The 14,599-nt window shown below is 38.5% G+C and overlaps 1 protein-coding gene across 1 annotated transcript in view; it reads left to right on the top strand.

Moving 5' to 3' along the window:
- LOC124292337 overlaps nt 1–14,599 on the top strand; it is a 191,160-nt gene that overhangs the window by 42,627 nt on the left and 133,934 nt on the right. The window lies entirely within an intron of this gene.

Genomic DNA, 14,599 nt, shown 5'->3' with positions numbered 1-14,599 from the left:
AGGCTCCCCATTGTTCTTGGTGCCCTTGGTTTGGTACCTCCTGATCTCTTGGCGCAGATCAGGAGAGTGCCCTGGTTCTCCACCGGGAGTACAGCCCTTCTGACACTCTGGGTAATGCAGAAGGCTGCAGTGTTGGGGAGCCTTCATATTCTCCGGAAAGTTCTTGGTGGGTTCGACTAGGCAGCGTTTCCTGGGAGAAGTCCCATTCGCTGTCTGGGCTGCGTGTAGAGGGGGCAAAGGCACTGAGCTGATGATGAGCCTTACCAGCCTGACTGTGCCAGGATCACCCGAACCCTCTCTGCTGCATACTATTTTAAATCTGTAAAACATAATAATAATAATGAGGGCCTGATGTACGCCTCTTCGTGGTGGGCCTAGATAAGGGAATTATATTCCCTGAACTGAACGTACATCACCCAGTTAGGGCTGACCCCCCGAAGCTGGGAAATTACTGGGTTACTACAAGCCAAGAAGAATTCAATCTTTCACGTCCGCAGCCCAGTCAGCCTTCCTCGGTAAAGAAACAAACCATACTGGAGATGGGACTTGCCCCAGGGGAAGGCACAGAACCCGGCCAAGAATATCTTGGTCAAACCATCTCAAATCCACACTACTTGAGTGTGCGAAAGCGACAGGGTGGCCTGATAATCCACGCATCAATGGCAAGTCGCTTAAGCTGCATTGGGACAATGCCATGCCCATGTATGCTTACCTGACGGAGCAAAATCTCCGCGACCAATTCCGGCGTCTTAAAAATCCCATACGCCTTGAGCCAGTCCAACCAACAACTCGTGCCCGTCAGGAACCTTTGCATGAGCAGAATACTCAAGTGGCAGCAGACCGAAAACTTCTAATGGATGTCCGTGTCAACCTCTTTCCTCTTTCTGATGGAAACCCTTCTGGCATAGAGCCAATTGGCTCCGAAATGTCGGACCCTCACTCTTCCTCTTCTTCGGTTGCAGATCTTTCAGAAAATCCTTTGTGTATTTTGTTTCATTCTATTTATGATGAAATATCTGATATACCTTTAGAAAAACGGGGGCCAAATCAACAAACAAATGTATCTTTTCCCCAACATGAAATTAAGTTATTAAATGACATTATTTCTATGAAACTTTCTGCGGACTGTTCATTACATGAAGTTAATTGTTGTGTCTATGCTGCCGCTCGAACCTTGGAGGAAATTCACACAGTTTCCAAAGAAAAAACATCTAATACTAAGAACAATCCCAGCGGGCACACAACGTTGAATCAACGTTGAATCAACGTTGAATTTTGGTTGTTTGGTTGATCAACCTTTCATAAACGTTGATTCAACGTTTATCATGCGACCAAAGAAAGTTAGTCGAGATTCGTTTAGTTGTCAACGTTGTTTCAACGTAAGGAACCAACAAAATGTCAACTAATTGTTTCCTTGGCAAATTTGATACATAATTCACATTGGTAATAGGTATCCAACTTGGCAACTCTCATTTCGGAACATTAATTTCATAAAAGATCAAGATCGAGCTAGTGACACATATAATCTTATATATTGTTTGATTGTGCATCGATCAACGGACGGAAATATTACGTAAATCGCAATTGAAAATGAAAACATCAATGATTTTAGGTATAAAGTCATCAGTTATCCGAATTGCATTACATTTGATATTTTCCCACAAAACTGTCAAAATTGTATAATTCCCGACAATTTGCTTTCAAACACATGCCAGATCGCCTCGTTTGGCCATATCCGGACATGCGCACAATTATCGCGCGCGCAAAGGCAGCTGATCGTTGTCAGTTTACTTTGGCGAAGTTCAACGCAATATCGTTCTATTTCCAACATCTTCACGGCATGCTGGTGTTTATTTGGTAAGTATGTCCTTCATGTATAATGAAAACGTAGGAATGTTGTTTAAATGTAGCAGGTCAATGTAGCAAGAAACTCCGAATTAGGGGTCATGTTTTATCTCACAATGGTACCGGTATGTCACGTACATGTTTCTCAAAATGTAGTGGAAGCCCGTGTTTTCCATGAACTTGTTTTGTTATTTTTCAATATATTTGCATGCATATATTTGGCATTTTATTATATAATCGAATAAGATTTCCTTTCGTACCCATCACCTGATTTGAATTTTGCAAATATACATTTTCAAATAATCAATGAAGTACATCAATATAAGGGACCATTCATAATTATATGGCTGGGGGGGTGATGATTGTAAGGGGGGTGTCACCCATTTTGTTCAGGGGAGCTAAGGGGGTCAGCATTTTTGTACACACGCACTATGTTTAATATGATGCTTAGAAATTATGGGAAGGGGAGAGGGCGTCATAGATATTGTACATGACATGCAGGGTGGGCGTCACTTATTTCGTACATACACTTTACGGGGGGAGGGGGGGGGGAGGGGTAATTCACATTGTACATGCTTCTTCATAAAAATCATCATCACCCCCAAGCCATACATTATGAACGGTCCCTAAAGGCAGCTATACAAAATCGAATAGAATTTATCAACATTTATATTGCATCACATTATTATGAACATTTGTTCGTTTGAATAAGTCTATCAGTAAATTATGCATTGAGCACGCTCTGAACCCTGTCAACATATGCATAATATTTGGGGGGTGGGGGGTGGAGAATGGCAAAAAGGAAATCTTTCTCAGATCATGCAACCAAAATTCACATCAAAATGTCTTGTGCAAGTCTTTGTTAAGGATGAAATTGCATATAATTTATTTGAACTTTTATTTATTTACAAAATGTGTAACTTCACTAATGATTCTTTGATGGGACAATTAACAAAACTGCACTCACAGACTTTCATTCTTACACTTGTTTGGAAGGGATGTGATGATTCATGTCTCTTAAAGGTTAAAATGTTACATACAAAAGAAGTAATTTAGTAACGAACATTTAATTATGAAATAAGATGTAATTTTAATGGAATTTGCAGAAATCTCATCTTCGAAGACTGGGTGGCATCAATTTTGTGGATCACATAAAAGGAGCAATGCTAAGGTAACAAGTTTTTAACATTTCACTTGTTTCAGTATATCCACCACAAAGGTTGATCATGTAAGAGAATAATTTGACAATGATTTCTCCCGGAGATGTTTAGTTTAATGAGCACTCCCTTGCTTGGCGCCATATTGTTTTTCGCCGTAGAGAGCTGGATGCGAGAAAGCACGCGAGAGGACAGAAGTCATAAATTTATAGAGATATATAGATGTTTATTGCTGGGAGACACAATCTTCAGGTATTTGGTCAGCTGTAGAATTTGAATATGATGTTTCTTTATTATTGTCAAAGTGTAGGTTTTTCATTATTTTGCATTTAAATGTGTGTGCAGTGAAACATGCTGAGATTTGGAAGAGTCCATTATTTAGAGTACAGGTATTGTTAGATATCAGCATTTTGTGTACATGTTCCCTTGTCAAGATCATCTATCGAGTATATTAGAGAGAAGGTGTATATTTGTAGTGTTTGAAATCAGAGTTATTTTCAGTGTATGACCTACATTTCAATATGTTTTGGCCACCTGTCACCCCTTTGGTCAAATAGAGTAGGACTTCCATTTCTTGGAATTGAGAGTCAGAGATACATTGTTTCCAAGAATTTGCGTGTGCCAGCGATGTTTGTTTACGAGTACATTTAAGTCTTTTTGAGTGTAGATTAGAGTTGTAAGAGATGTTATTCAGTGTCTTATTATTCAGGGTATGATAGATTATTTCTGGCAGTGTAGAGTTTAATCTCATTATTTTATTGTTCATGATTCAGAGAAACATAGTTATGACGTCGCAGATATTATAGGCACACATAATTCATTATATGAGAGATTTTCTAAGCGTTCCTATAAGAGATTAAGTGTAAACATTTCTGAATTATGAAGAAGTTATTTATCTGAGTTTTATGAGTGTACAAATGACAAAGAGAGACAGAGTAGATAATAGGGAATATATTGTATACTTATGAGAGCTCATTATTGTTTTCAGAACTCCATGATCCATACTTCCTTGTGTTTGGGAATAAATGGTGTTGGAAGACCTCCCACAATAGACTTGTTCTTTGACCCTAGAACCACCACCCATTTTGTTTTCTTATCATTTAATGTAAAATGGCTTTTGTTACAATTTATGACTCCTGTTAGCAAAATTGCTACATCAGTACAACTCCTATTTAATTTGAAATAATCGTTTCCGAGAATCTCTAAAGAAAACTAAATCTGACAGAATAACAACGATCTTCCATTGTTTTGCAGGACAATGTCAAACAATTTGATGTCAAGAATGAATGTTGATGGGCAAAACGGCAAGTTTTCTTTTAAGAATACAAGGCTGTATTCAATCATCTCTGGTAATTTAATTACCAAATGCAGCATTTTCATTATGACCATAGCAAATAATATATGACAGTAAAGCATCGTCTAATTCATCCTAATTCATAGTCTAATTGAATAATCAACTTGCAATTGAGGATTCTCTTTGAAAATGTTTAAGAAAACTTCCATACCTTTAGTTGAAAATATAAATTGTTTACATTTTTCGTCACATTTTGTATTGATGCTGTTCATATGTTCACATGCCAAGTTACAGCAGTGAAATGAACCTTTCAAGTGATTGATTAAACAAATACTTGAATCATTTAAGACAATATATCTTCCATATAAAATTATTCATGTATTTAAATATATAATTTCAGAATGTGTCCTATCTCATGGGAATGAGATGGGAATGCATCCGAAGCAAATTTCAAGAAAGAGTTAGGAACGTTTCTGAAGTATCAACCTGACCGCCAGGCAGGGAGTGGCAGAAGGAAGAGAAGCTGTATGTCAGTTTAATGCTATATGCAGATGCTATTGTGTTATTATCACAACAGAGATCACCTACAGACTATGTCATGTGTGATGTTTTACATTATGCTTTAAACCACGTTTCTATGTGTGCGTTTGTGTTCATAAAGATTTCATAAAAAGTGACTGGTTTTATGTGCTGTCTTCAGGTATAGTTCCTGTTCATCTTGGATCCCTTTCATGGTGAAAGTAATTGCATTGTGTTTATTCAGGGGTCTGTCTAATAGCTGAAATTCAGACAAAATGTCTTCTCGGGACAATTTCCACCTTTTCAAGATAACAATACAACAGTAAATAGTTTTTCCCTAATTTGGAATACTCTTTTCTTCTTACTGGAATTATACGACCAAATGACATAAAACTTAAATGAACATTATATTGAATGTGGAATTTTAACCAAGTATTTTATCAGGTAAATATTTTTACTGCAATTTTATGTTAAAACACTGTTTATTGCAGGTAGCTTTTTGGGTATTTTAGCTGGATGCATGAGTTTGGTGCTACTTTAGTGTATTTTAAAGATGAAGTGCGAGTCTATTTACAGGAAAGCGTAATACCTCCCAGACACAACCACGGAACAACCCATTTTCAACGTTAATAATATGTCAAACTTCAACGTTGATTCCACGTCGGATATCTACGTCTAAAAAACTTTCATATACAACCACGAAACAACCCATTTTCAACGTTAATAATATGTCAAACTTCAACGTTGATTCCACGTCGGACATCTACGTATAAAAAACTTTCATATACAACCTATTTTCAACGTTGATAATAGGTCAAACTTCAACGTTGATTCCACGTCGGACATCTACGTCTAAAAAACTTTCATATACAGCCTATTTTCAATCTAATTTCAACGTTGAGGACCAACCTATTCTCAACGTTGAAACAACGTTGATGTGCCTGCTGGGATACACCAAAGAAAAACCGGTTTCAAGTAAAACTAACGGAAACGAGAAAATACATTTCCTGGATAGAGCTGTGCCTGAAACTAAGATCATCAGGGCGTCCAATGTCAAAACGGCAAAAGACAATTTGGAGAAAATTAAAACTGAAGTACAAGACAACAAAAGAACAGATACTTCTCCAAATTGTCGATTCCCTTAACTCATTAAGTCCGAGAGCCCCATCACTACTCAACACCTGGAAGCCCTCGCTGATTGCCCACTCTCTGTGCCGAGACTAATTAGTGCTAGTCACACCTGATTTCCCTGGCAGGTTTCGGGGATCACAGGAAACTGTCTAGTCGTACAAACAAGTCCTGATTGTTTAACTGTGTCGTAAAGATATATGTTGAAAGAAATCAGGTGTAAATACATGTCGTGTATTGCAAGCTTTATGTAATTTTATTGCAAGTTTCTCTTGTAGACCTTTTGTCGGCTTGTACATTTATATTTTATCACAATATGCATACACATGTATTTTTTGTATGTAACAGATGAGACACACGTTAACAAATTCTCTCTCTTATATCATTGTGTGAGGTTTAAATTTACAAAACATCTATGCAATGACATACTGTAAAGAAGAATTTACTTTCATACTTTATAATCTTCGACGAAAATAGCGGTTTTACCGATATATTTCTAGTGTTTACGAATTATTTTAATGAAAGTACTATAACGCTAGTCTGTGACTAGCACAAAGCACATTCATAGCATTGCACTTTATTTTATACAGATTTAATGCAGAAAACATACGTGACCATACAAACATACATATACAAAATGTATACTACATATTCCTTGCATAGACATAAAACAAAGAGTCACGTGATAGGGCGTCATCAAATTTCCCGAATAGAACGTTCGGTATCTCAACTGTTCAATGTAGTGGCTGGTCATATGTTATCTGCGACCAATCGTATCATGAGATACCTGTCACAGAGGAAAGGACAGGTGATGGGACGTGGGCGAAATTTCTGAAGAGCACGTTTGGTCACTCAGCAGCTTGGATAGAGATTGGTTATTGGCTATATCCTTGACCAGTCGATATGCTGGGTTTCGGCTTTATCAACTCAAGCTATCATGTAACAGTTTGTGTATTGTAAACATACACACTGGTAACGATGTATGAAATATACACATAAGACAAATAGGAGTAGATAGTCACTTTGGCGAGTTTATTTGTCCTCATTTTAGTGTTTTTCGATAAGTAAAACAAAGCGATTGAAATCCAACCACTGAGTAGAGGTAGTATTTATTTTCATATACATTTTATGCACACAACTAGTACATAAAACATAATGGTTTGCTGTACATGTAAATATAATCTTCACCTTGATACGAATGACTATCCAAACTAGAGTACACGCATTACAGAATTCACGAGGTGACCCTATACTGAATTATTATAGTGTATAAACTAGCAGTTGACACCCCCACCCCCAATATTTATGAAGGTGGGCGTGCCTATATCTTTACTGAATGCAAACGAGATTCATAAGATTACAGATGTGCATGCATGTGTTAACATCACCGAGAGGGGCGTGACTCCATAAAGCAAGATGTCCAATGATATAACAGCGCATCTGTTTATTTTACACTTGTCACGGGACAAACCTTTCAACAAGGACGTAACTACATATGCATTCTACCGGAGGCTGTTATTTCAAGGTCGAAAGATGCGTTCAATTATCTCATTACTGTAATCTGCTTGAATGATTATACACATGTGTATCGATACCGCAACTGATATACTATCCAGCTTTTATTGACGATGGATCAATAGAGACTGAATTGATTGATACACGTGATAATTGCACCGGATTTGATAATTACACAGATCAAATACAAACGTTTTACAGAATGCTCATGTATATTGCATAGAAAACTGACAATTCAAATCAACATGAAACTTTCAACAGCTTGAACAAAAATGCTTGAAATACCTTTGTATGGCTTACATGTAATAACTTATGATATTACTTCTGTCCATGTGTGACAATTTTTTGAATTACCAACTTACTGTCTTTTGTAACAAACGTAGTAAAACATTTCATTGTTGTAATAACACTGACATGTATATGTATTCGATGCAAAGGCGCGACTTATCACTTTATATTCGCTTAGGTAACATTACGAACTTTAGATTATGGAAAACAACTAGTTACAATTCAGTAAACTTCAAATTAGTAAGTTCAATTATGTTCAATCTATTCGAGCTTGGATGTATAATTACTTGTGTTTATACATTATGTTTCAGTATATGAAACATGACAACGTAATGATGCCTAAAAAGTAAATTCAAACTATTCTATTGTGTTTGAATTCTTTGTATGTCCTTGAAATTTCGTATATCGTTTCCTATTTATTAGGTAGTTAAAGGAAATATAATTTTTAGTAACCTCTAAACCATTACATCTAATTCAATCAAGGTGCATACGAAGTATTTGAGTATCCATTCCCAAGGAAGAGTACCAGGCACTTACCTCTGTAAAAAACATCATAATCCCCTTTCTCGCCGACATGCGTTCATTTGCCAAACGCTGTACAAGCCTATGATAATGATTAGCAATTGTTATCAAAACACTTTAAATACTTCTTCTGATTGATACTAAAGGTGGGATCTCTCGTAAGAAAAGCTAACATTTGCTCAGTACTGCTAAATTGGTTGAAATAATAGGTACAGTGCGATTTTTAAAAGTACAACACACATGTGCGTCTCTCGCTGAATAAGAGGTGCTTTATGTTGACGACTGTATGTGGCTGTCGCTGTGAGAAACTGCTAATTACCTGCCCCATATACACGTCACTCGCTGTGAGGAGCTGATTAATTTGCCCCATATATGCGTCTCTCGGCCTTAATGAGTTAAGGCAAAAATAAAAGTTTGAACTGAAAGAAAGAAAAAATGGGAAAAGAGAAATAGATTCATCAAACAAAATAAACTTTTTAGAAATAATGAAAAACACTTCTACAGGCAACTGAAAACAAAGGTTGATGGTGAGCATGATAAACGGCCTTCCATGGATGCCAATGAAATGTTCTGAAAACAGTTGTGGTCTATACCCGGCGACTGTAACCTGGAGGCACCATGGGTCAGTGATTATGACCATGCAATGCATTGTCTGTTACATCTCACCAGATTGCCTGAAAAGTGTCATCAAAAAGTCCAAATCTAATACAGCTCCAGGGCCTGATGGCATTCGAAACCGGTTTTGGAAACTGTTCCCCTGTGTCCAAACACCATTACTTCACTGTTTCAATTCTCTTGTGGACACAGGTGATGTTCCTCCATGGTTCTGCAAAGGTCGCACAATACTTTTCCCCAAGAATGGAGACTTGACTGATCCCAAAAACTTCCGCCCTATCACATGTTTGAATACACAATACAAAATATTCACAGGGTGTTTGACAAACCTCGTGTCATCTTACTGCTCTTCCAATGATATAATTTACAGAGAGCAGAAGGGAGCGAGAAAGGGATGTTGGGGTTGCAAGGATCAACTTCTTGTACAAAAAATGATTTTGGAAGAGGCTAAAGCATATCACCGCAACCTCTCCATGTGCTGGATTGACTACAAAAAAGCATACGACTCTGTTCCTCACGAAGGGATCCTGAAGTCCCTTCATTGTATTGACCTCCCTGAGCGACTACTTGATTTACTCAAGTCTTTAATGAGTTGCTGGTCGACTCAACTTGAGATGTACTCGCAAGGGCAGGTGCAGACTTCGGAATCTATTCCAATCAGAAGGGGAATTTTCCAGGGGGACTCCTTTAGTCCTTTGCTTTTTTGTTTGTCTCTAAATCCTTTGAGCTTTCTGCTCAACAGAGAGGAGGGTTACCATCCCGGACCTCCTCAGCACAGATCCCCAACACCGCTTACACATCTCCTTTACATGGATGATATCGAGCTTCTTGCCAAAGGAGATTCCAATTTGAAAGAACAGGTTCTCCTTGTCGAGTCCTTTTCTAATGATATTGGCATGCCCTTTTTTTGACTCGACAAATGTAATACTCTTCATTTGAAACGTGGCAAGGTAGTTAATGATGGATCGGTCAAGTTACAAGGGGGAGGAGTTATTGAGCATCTTGTGGAAGATCAGGCCTACACCTATCTTGGAATGCAACTTCGAGACAAGCTCCAGAATGCCCAGATTCAAGAAAAAACTTCGGGCCGAGTATAAATCTCGCTTAAAGAAAATCTGGAGCTCAGAGCTAAATTCTCGAAACAAGGTCAAAGCCACCACTACATTTGCTGTGCCAGTCCTTTCCTATTCCTTTGGAGTAGTTGAATGGGCGAAACAAGACATCCAGAGTCTTGACCGTCTGACCAGAAGGATCATGTCTGATAACAGAGCCCACCACCCTCGTTCCTCTCTTAACTGTTTATATATGCCAATCAATTCTGGAGGTCAGGGTTTGATTAATGTGGAGACTCTTCATGATAGAATTTTATTGTGTACTCTTGCACATATTTATTTATCTGATGATCCTCTGGTGATGCATGTGAAGACTCATGATGAAAGCAAGGAATTCCACAGCTATTTTAAGCGTGCCAAGATTGTTGGACAGAATCTGAAAATTGAGGTTGACTTTGCTGATGGCGATGTACTGCTGGACGGTACAGCGATGGGAGTAAACCAGGTGAAGTCCTTCACCAAGTCTGCCCAGAGTCGGTCTTTTGTGGAGAAGCTTTCTGAGAAGCCATTGCATCGTGTGTACATGCAGTGTGTGGAACAGAATAGCAATCCCACCGACTCCTTCGCCTGGATGAAGTCGGCTGGTCTTAAATGTGAAACTGAGGGCTTCCTTCTTGCTGCTCAGGACCAGTCACCTCCCACTCGCAATCGCCTAAATGTGATTCTTAAAGAAAATATCAATATGAAATGTCGACTTTGCAATGAATTCACGGAGACTGTCCAACACCTTGTCAGTGGATGCCCTTCCTTGGCACAAACATCGTATCTTAAACGACATGATGGCATGGCTCGTTGCTTTTACTACCGTCTCCGACATGCATGTGGCTTTGACTCCGAGGTCCATCCATGGTACGACCCTGAACATGTCCAGGGCGTCATGGAAAATGATGCTTTCAAACTTCTGTGGAATAGGCCCATATACAGCCTAAGAAGAATTGAAGCCAACAAACCTGATCTTGTCCTTTTTGATAAAGCCAATGAATTTATTTAAATCACTGAATTTTCTGTCCCTTTTGACACCAATGTGGTTGGCAAGATTAAGGAAAAGCATGATAAATATGCGGACCTCGCCTTTGAAATGTCTCGCTTGCATCCCAAGTACACTGTCGTCAGGCTCCCCATTGTTCTTGGTGCCCTTGGTTTGGTACCTCCTGATCTCTTGGCGCAGATCAGGAGAGTGCCCTGGTTCTCCACCGGGAGTACAGCCCTTCTGACACTCTGGGTAATGCAGAAGGCTGCAGTGTTGGGGAGCCTTCATATTCTCCGGAAAGTTCTTGATGGGTTCGACTAGGCAGCGTTTCCTGGGAGAAGTCCCATTCGCTGTCTGGGCTGCGTGTAGAGGGGGCGAGGGCCCTGAGCTGATGATGAGCCTTACCAGCCTGATTGTGCCAGGATCTCCCGGACCCTCTCTGCTGCACATTATCTTTAATCTGTAAAACATAATAATAATAATAATAATAATAATTGGGTTGTATAGCGCCTAGTTTCCATCACAGATGCTCAACGGCGCTGCATACATCGTTAAAACACAGTAAGTGTGAAAAGAGTTCTATTCAGAAGCCATCTTGAAAAAAGTAGGTTTTGAGCAAGTTCTTGAAAAGTGACTGAGACTCAGTTCGTCTGAGGGTGACTGGAAGATTGTTCCATAGAGCTGGTGCTACTAGGCTGTGTTAGTCTTAACGTATGTCTTGATCTAAGAGCTCTGATGGGTACATGCAGATGTACAAGCTGGCGAAGGTAGTCACAGGACTGGTCATCGTAGAGACAGTTATGAGCCAGTAGCAGAATCTTGAAGTAGATCCTGTACTTTACTAGAAGCCAGTGAAGGGATTTCAGAACAAACCACTGAATATTTTGATCATTATTGACAATAAAAGTTTTGTATTTGATACATACTATGTGCATAAATAGAAAATCTCACCCAAGTGTCTTCTGATATCAATTATATCAACACGAGTTGATAAAGTTACAAATATCCGAGGCTTGCCGAGGATATTTTAACTTTTATCAACGAGTGTTGATATATTTGATATCAGAAGACACGAGGGTGAGATTCTATTTATCATCCAAAATCACTTTTCATTAATTTTCAATGAAATATGTACATCTCTCAACACGGTACTGCCATTACACTTGCAGTGCAGTGATGTCATAGCATTGTGACGTCATCAAGTACATGACGTCATAGCATTGTCAGGGCATTGTACAAAATCTACTGTCAAAACGATATCTCGTAGGAGATATCGTTTGATCTCACACAAGCGATATCTCCTGTGGAACACAGTTTTGGATGATAAATATCTATACATGTTTGCATTATCTAAACTATAATATACATATACATTTGGCAGTTACATATATTTGTATAACAGTCAACTAAACTAAACTACAAACTGTACAGTGTAATTAGTATTAGCTTTAGTTATTAGTTTCAGTATTAATATTAGCACGTAGTTATTAGTGGTGCATAGTATATATAGTTTTGATGTTAGTATTAGTTATAAACATTAGTATTAATATCAGCATATGATATTAGTTTTCTATTTAGACGTTTTAACTTGGCTATGCTTGGGTCAGTCGGTGTCCTCCCAGTTTGCCAGTTTCTAATCCCTTGACAGTTAACGAATATCGGATTAAAATTAACGACCCTAATTGGCTTAATCAAACTGCCAGTTTCATGGCGTGCTGACATGTGAACTGTGTTCACCATATGCAAAATGAATTTAGTCAATGAGAAGACTTCACAATCTGTCATTTCAGAGGACACTATATATATGGAACCACTGTCATCTGTCAGATATCACAAGATGGCAAACGTTCAGGTAGATGTTAGCTTCATACCAAATAGTCGTGTTGGCCAGAGTTTGAGTCAAGTTCAGAGTCAAGACGTGGAAAGGCGACTGTATTCATTGGAGATGCTGCCAGATCAATGGATGGAAAGTTTTGGACATTTAATGTTGTACATTTCATGCTTATATGATAAAAAATGTTATATATTTCATGATACGATGATGAAAAATGTTGTACATTGAGAATAAAATGGTGAAAAATGTTATACATTTGATTCGTGCTCTTACCTTATTATGTTATAAATGTAATAGGTAGTGCTTGTACATTATATCAAACGTATCATGTAAATGTGAAATGGAATAAAATATTGAAATGAACTGTCATTAAGTGAACTATTTTAATCCTCTGCTAATCCTTAATTAATGCTAATTAACACACACACACACACACACACACACACACACACACACACACACACACACACACACACACACACACACACACACACCCTTGCTGCATCGTTAACTTTAATTAATCCCCTAACAAAGAAACTGACAAAGTGGAAGTAAATCGGACAGTCACTACCCTATCAGTAAATTTGTTTCACCCAGAGCAAATGTTCTGGTTGAGTGACTGACCTTATTGTTCTTTTTGGTTTGCATGCTTTTTAACCCTCACTGGCTGATCTATTACATCTATTTACTCGGTTGTCGAATAAACCGAATCACACCCGTAGCCCTGTTGTCATATTTCAAACGAATGTACACTTACAGCTGCTACATACATGTAGAAAAACAGCAAAACTTACACAGCATCGTGAGTTTAAGTAAAACATACCACAAGAATAAATCAAATGGTATCACACCTGCGGATTCAGTGAACAGTGTTTGAAGCTCTTGATGGCAGGAAATTCAGTATAGGTGTCAAGTCAGTGGATGAGTCTTATGTTGACACTACGCTTAAATAATCTTCAAAGATGTCAAAGAGAGGAGAGGCTGAAGCAAGAGCAGGAGGTGATAGGTCATGTTCTTCACTCCTGTGAACTTCATCTGGACGTCTGGCAACAGTCTTCTTTAGACTCTGGACAACAGGTCGTCGTCGACTCTGGCAAAGTCGGCAAGGATGACCGAAGAGATGGCTGAATGGGAAGGCATCAATAGGGTCACTTCGAGGGTCCTCTTCTGACTTGTCCTCGTTGGGGTGTTGATGTGCTGTACATTTGTTTGCAATCATCGTGATTTGTTTTGTTATAAAAGAAAATTTGTAAGTAATTGTTTGAGGCATCCATAATTGTAACATACTCTGTCTTTGTTTGCCATTGTGACATTTAACGCCCCTGAGGCGAATTTTCCTCACCACAAATGTGTTTGAAGACAATTTCAATTGTTGCCTGAAATCGGTCTTTCCAGCCAGTGATTCAGGTCAAGTCGAACACTGGGATAACTCTTATGCCTTGACCATGATTGTACTCCAAAGCTAACAACCTTCATGTCACGTATTATCTTGAACAATTTTTAGAATGCCTTGTTTACACCAACTAATTTAACGAAGGGCTTCGCCTTAGGAGCTGGAAAGTTTGAAGATTAAAGGAAAGCCTCATAAGTCATTGCCGACTTCTTAATCCATGTTGGTAATGTGGTCTTTGGCAATTACCGATTTAAATATAGAGCTCTGCCAAACTTTTGCCCGTCATTGCTTCATGCTTAGTCTGATACTTGCGAATGCTCAACATACGAAACTAAAAAAACAATGCGTGTCATCTGTGACAATACTACAGAACTCATTGTGAAAAAAACTGATATTCATTTTCAGCA

This window comes from Haliotis rubra, unplaced genomic scaffold (genome assembly GCF_003918875.1).
Source record: "Haliotis rubra isolate DU_JTF1 unplaced genomic scaffold, ASM391887v1 Scf514, whole genome shotgun sequence".
Classification (NCBI taxonomy): Eukaryota; Metazoa; Mollusca; class Gastropoda; order Lepetellida; family Haliotidae; genus Haliotis; species Haliotis rubra.
This window is presented reverse-complemented; position numbering and strand designations above follow the sequence as displayed.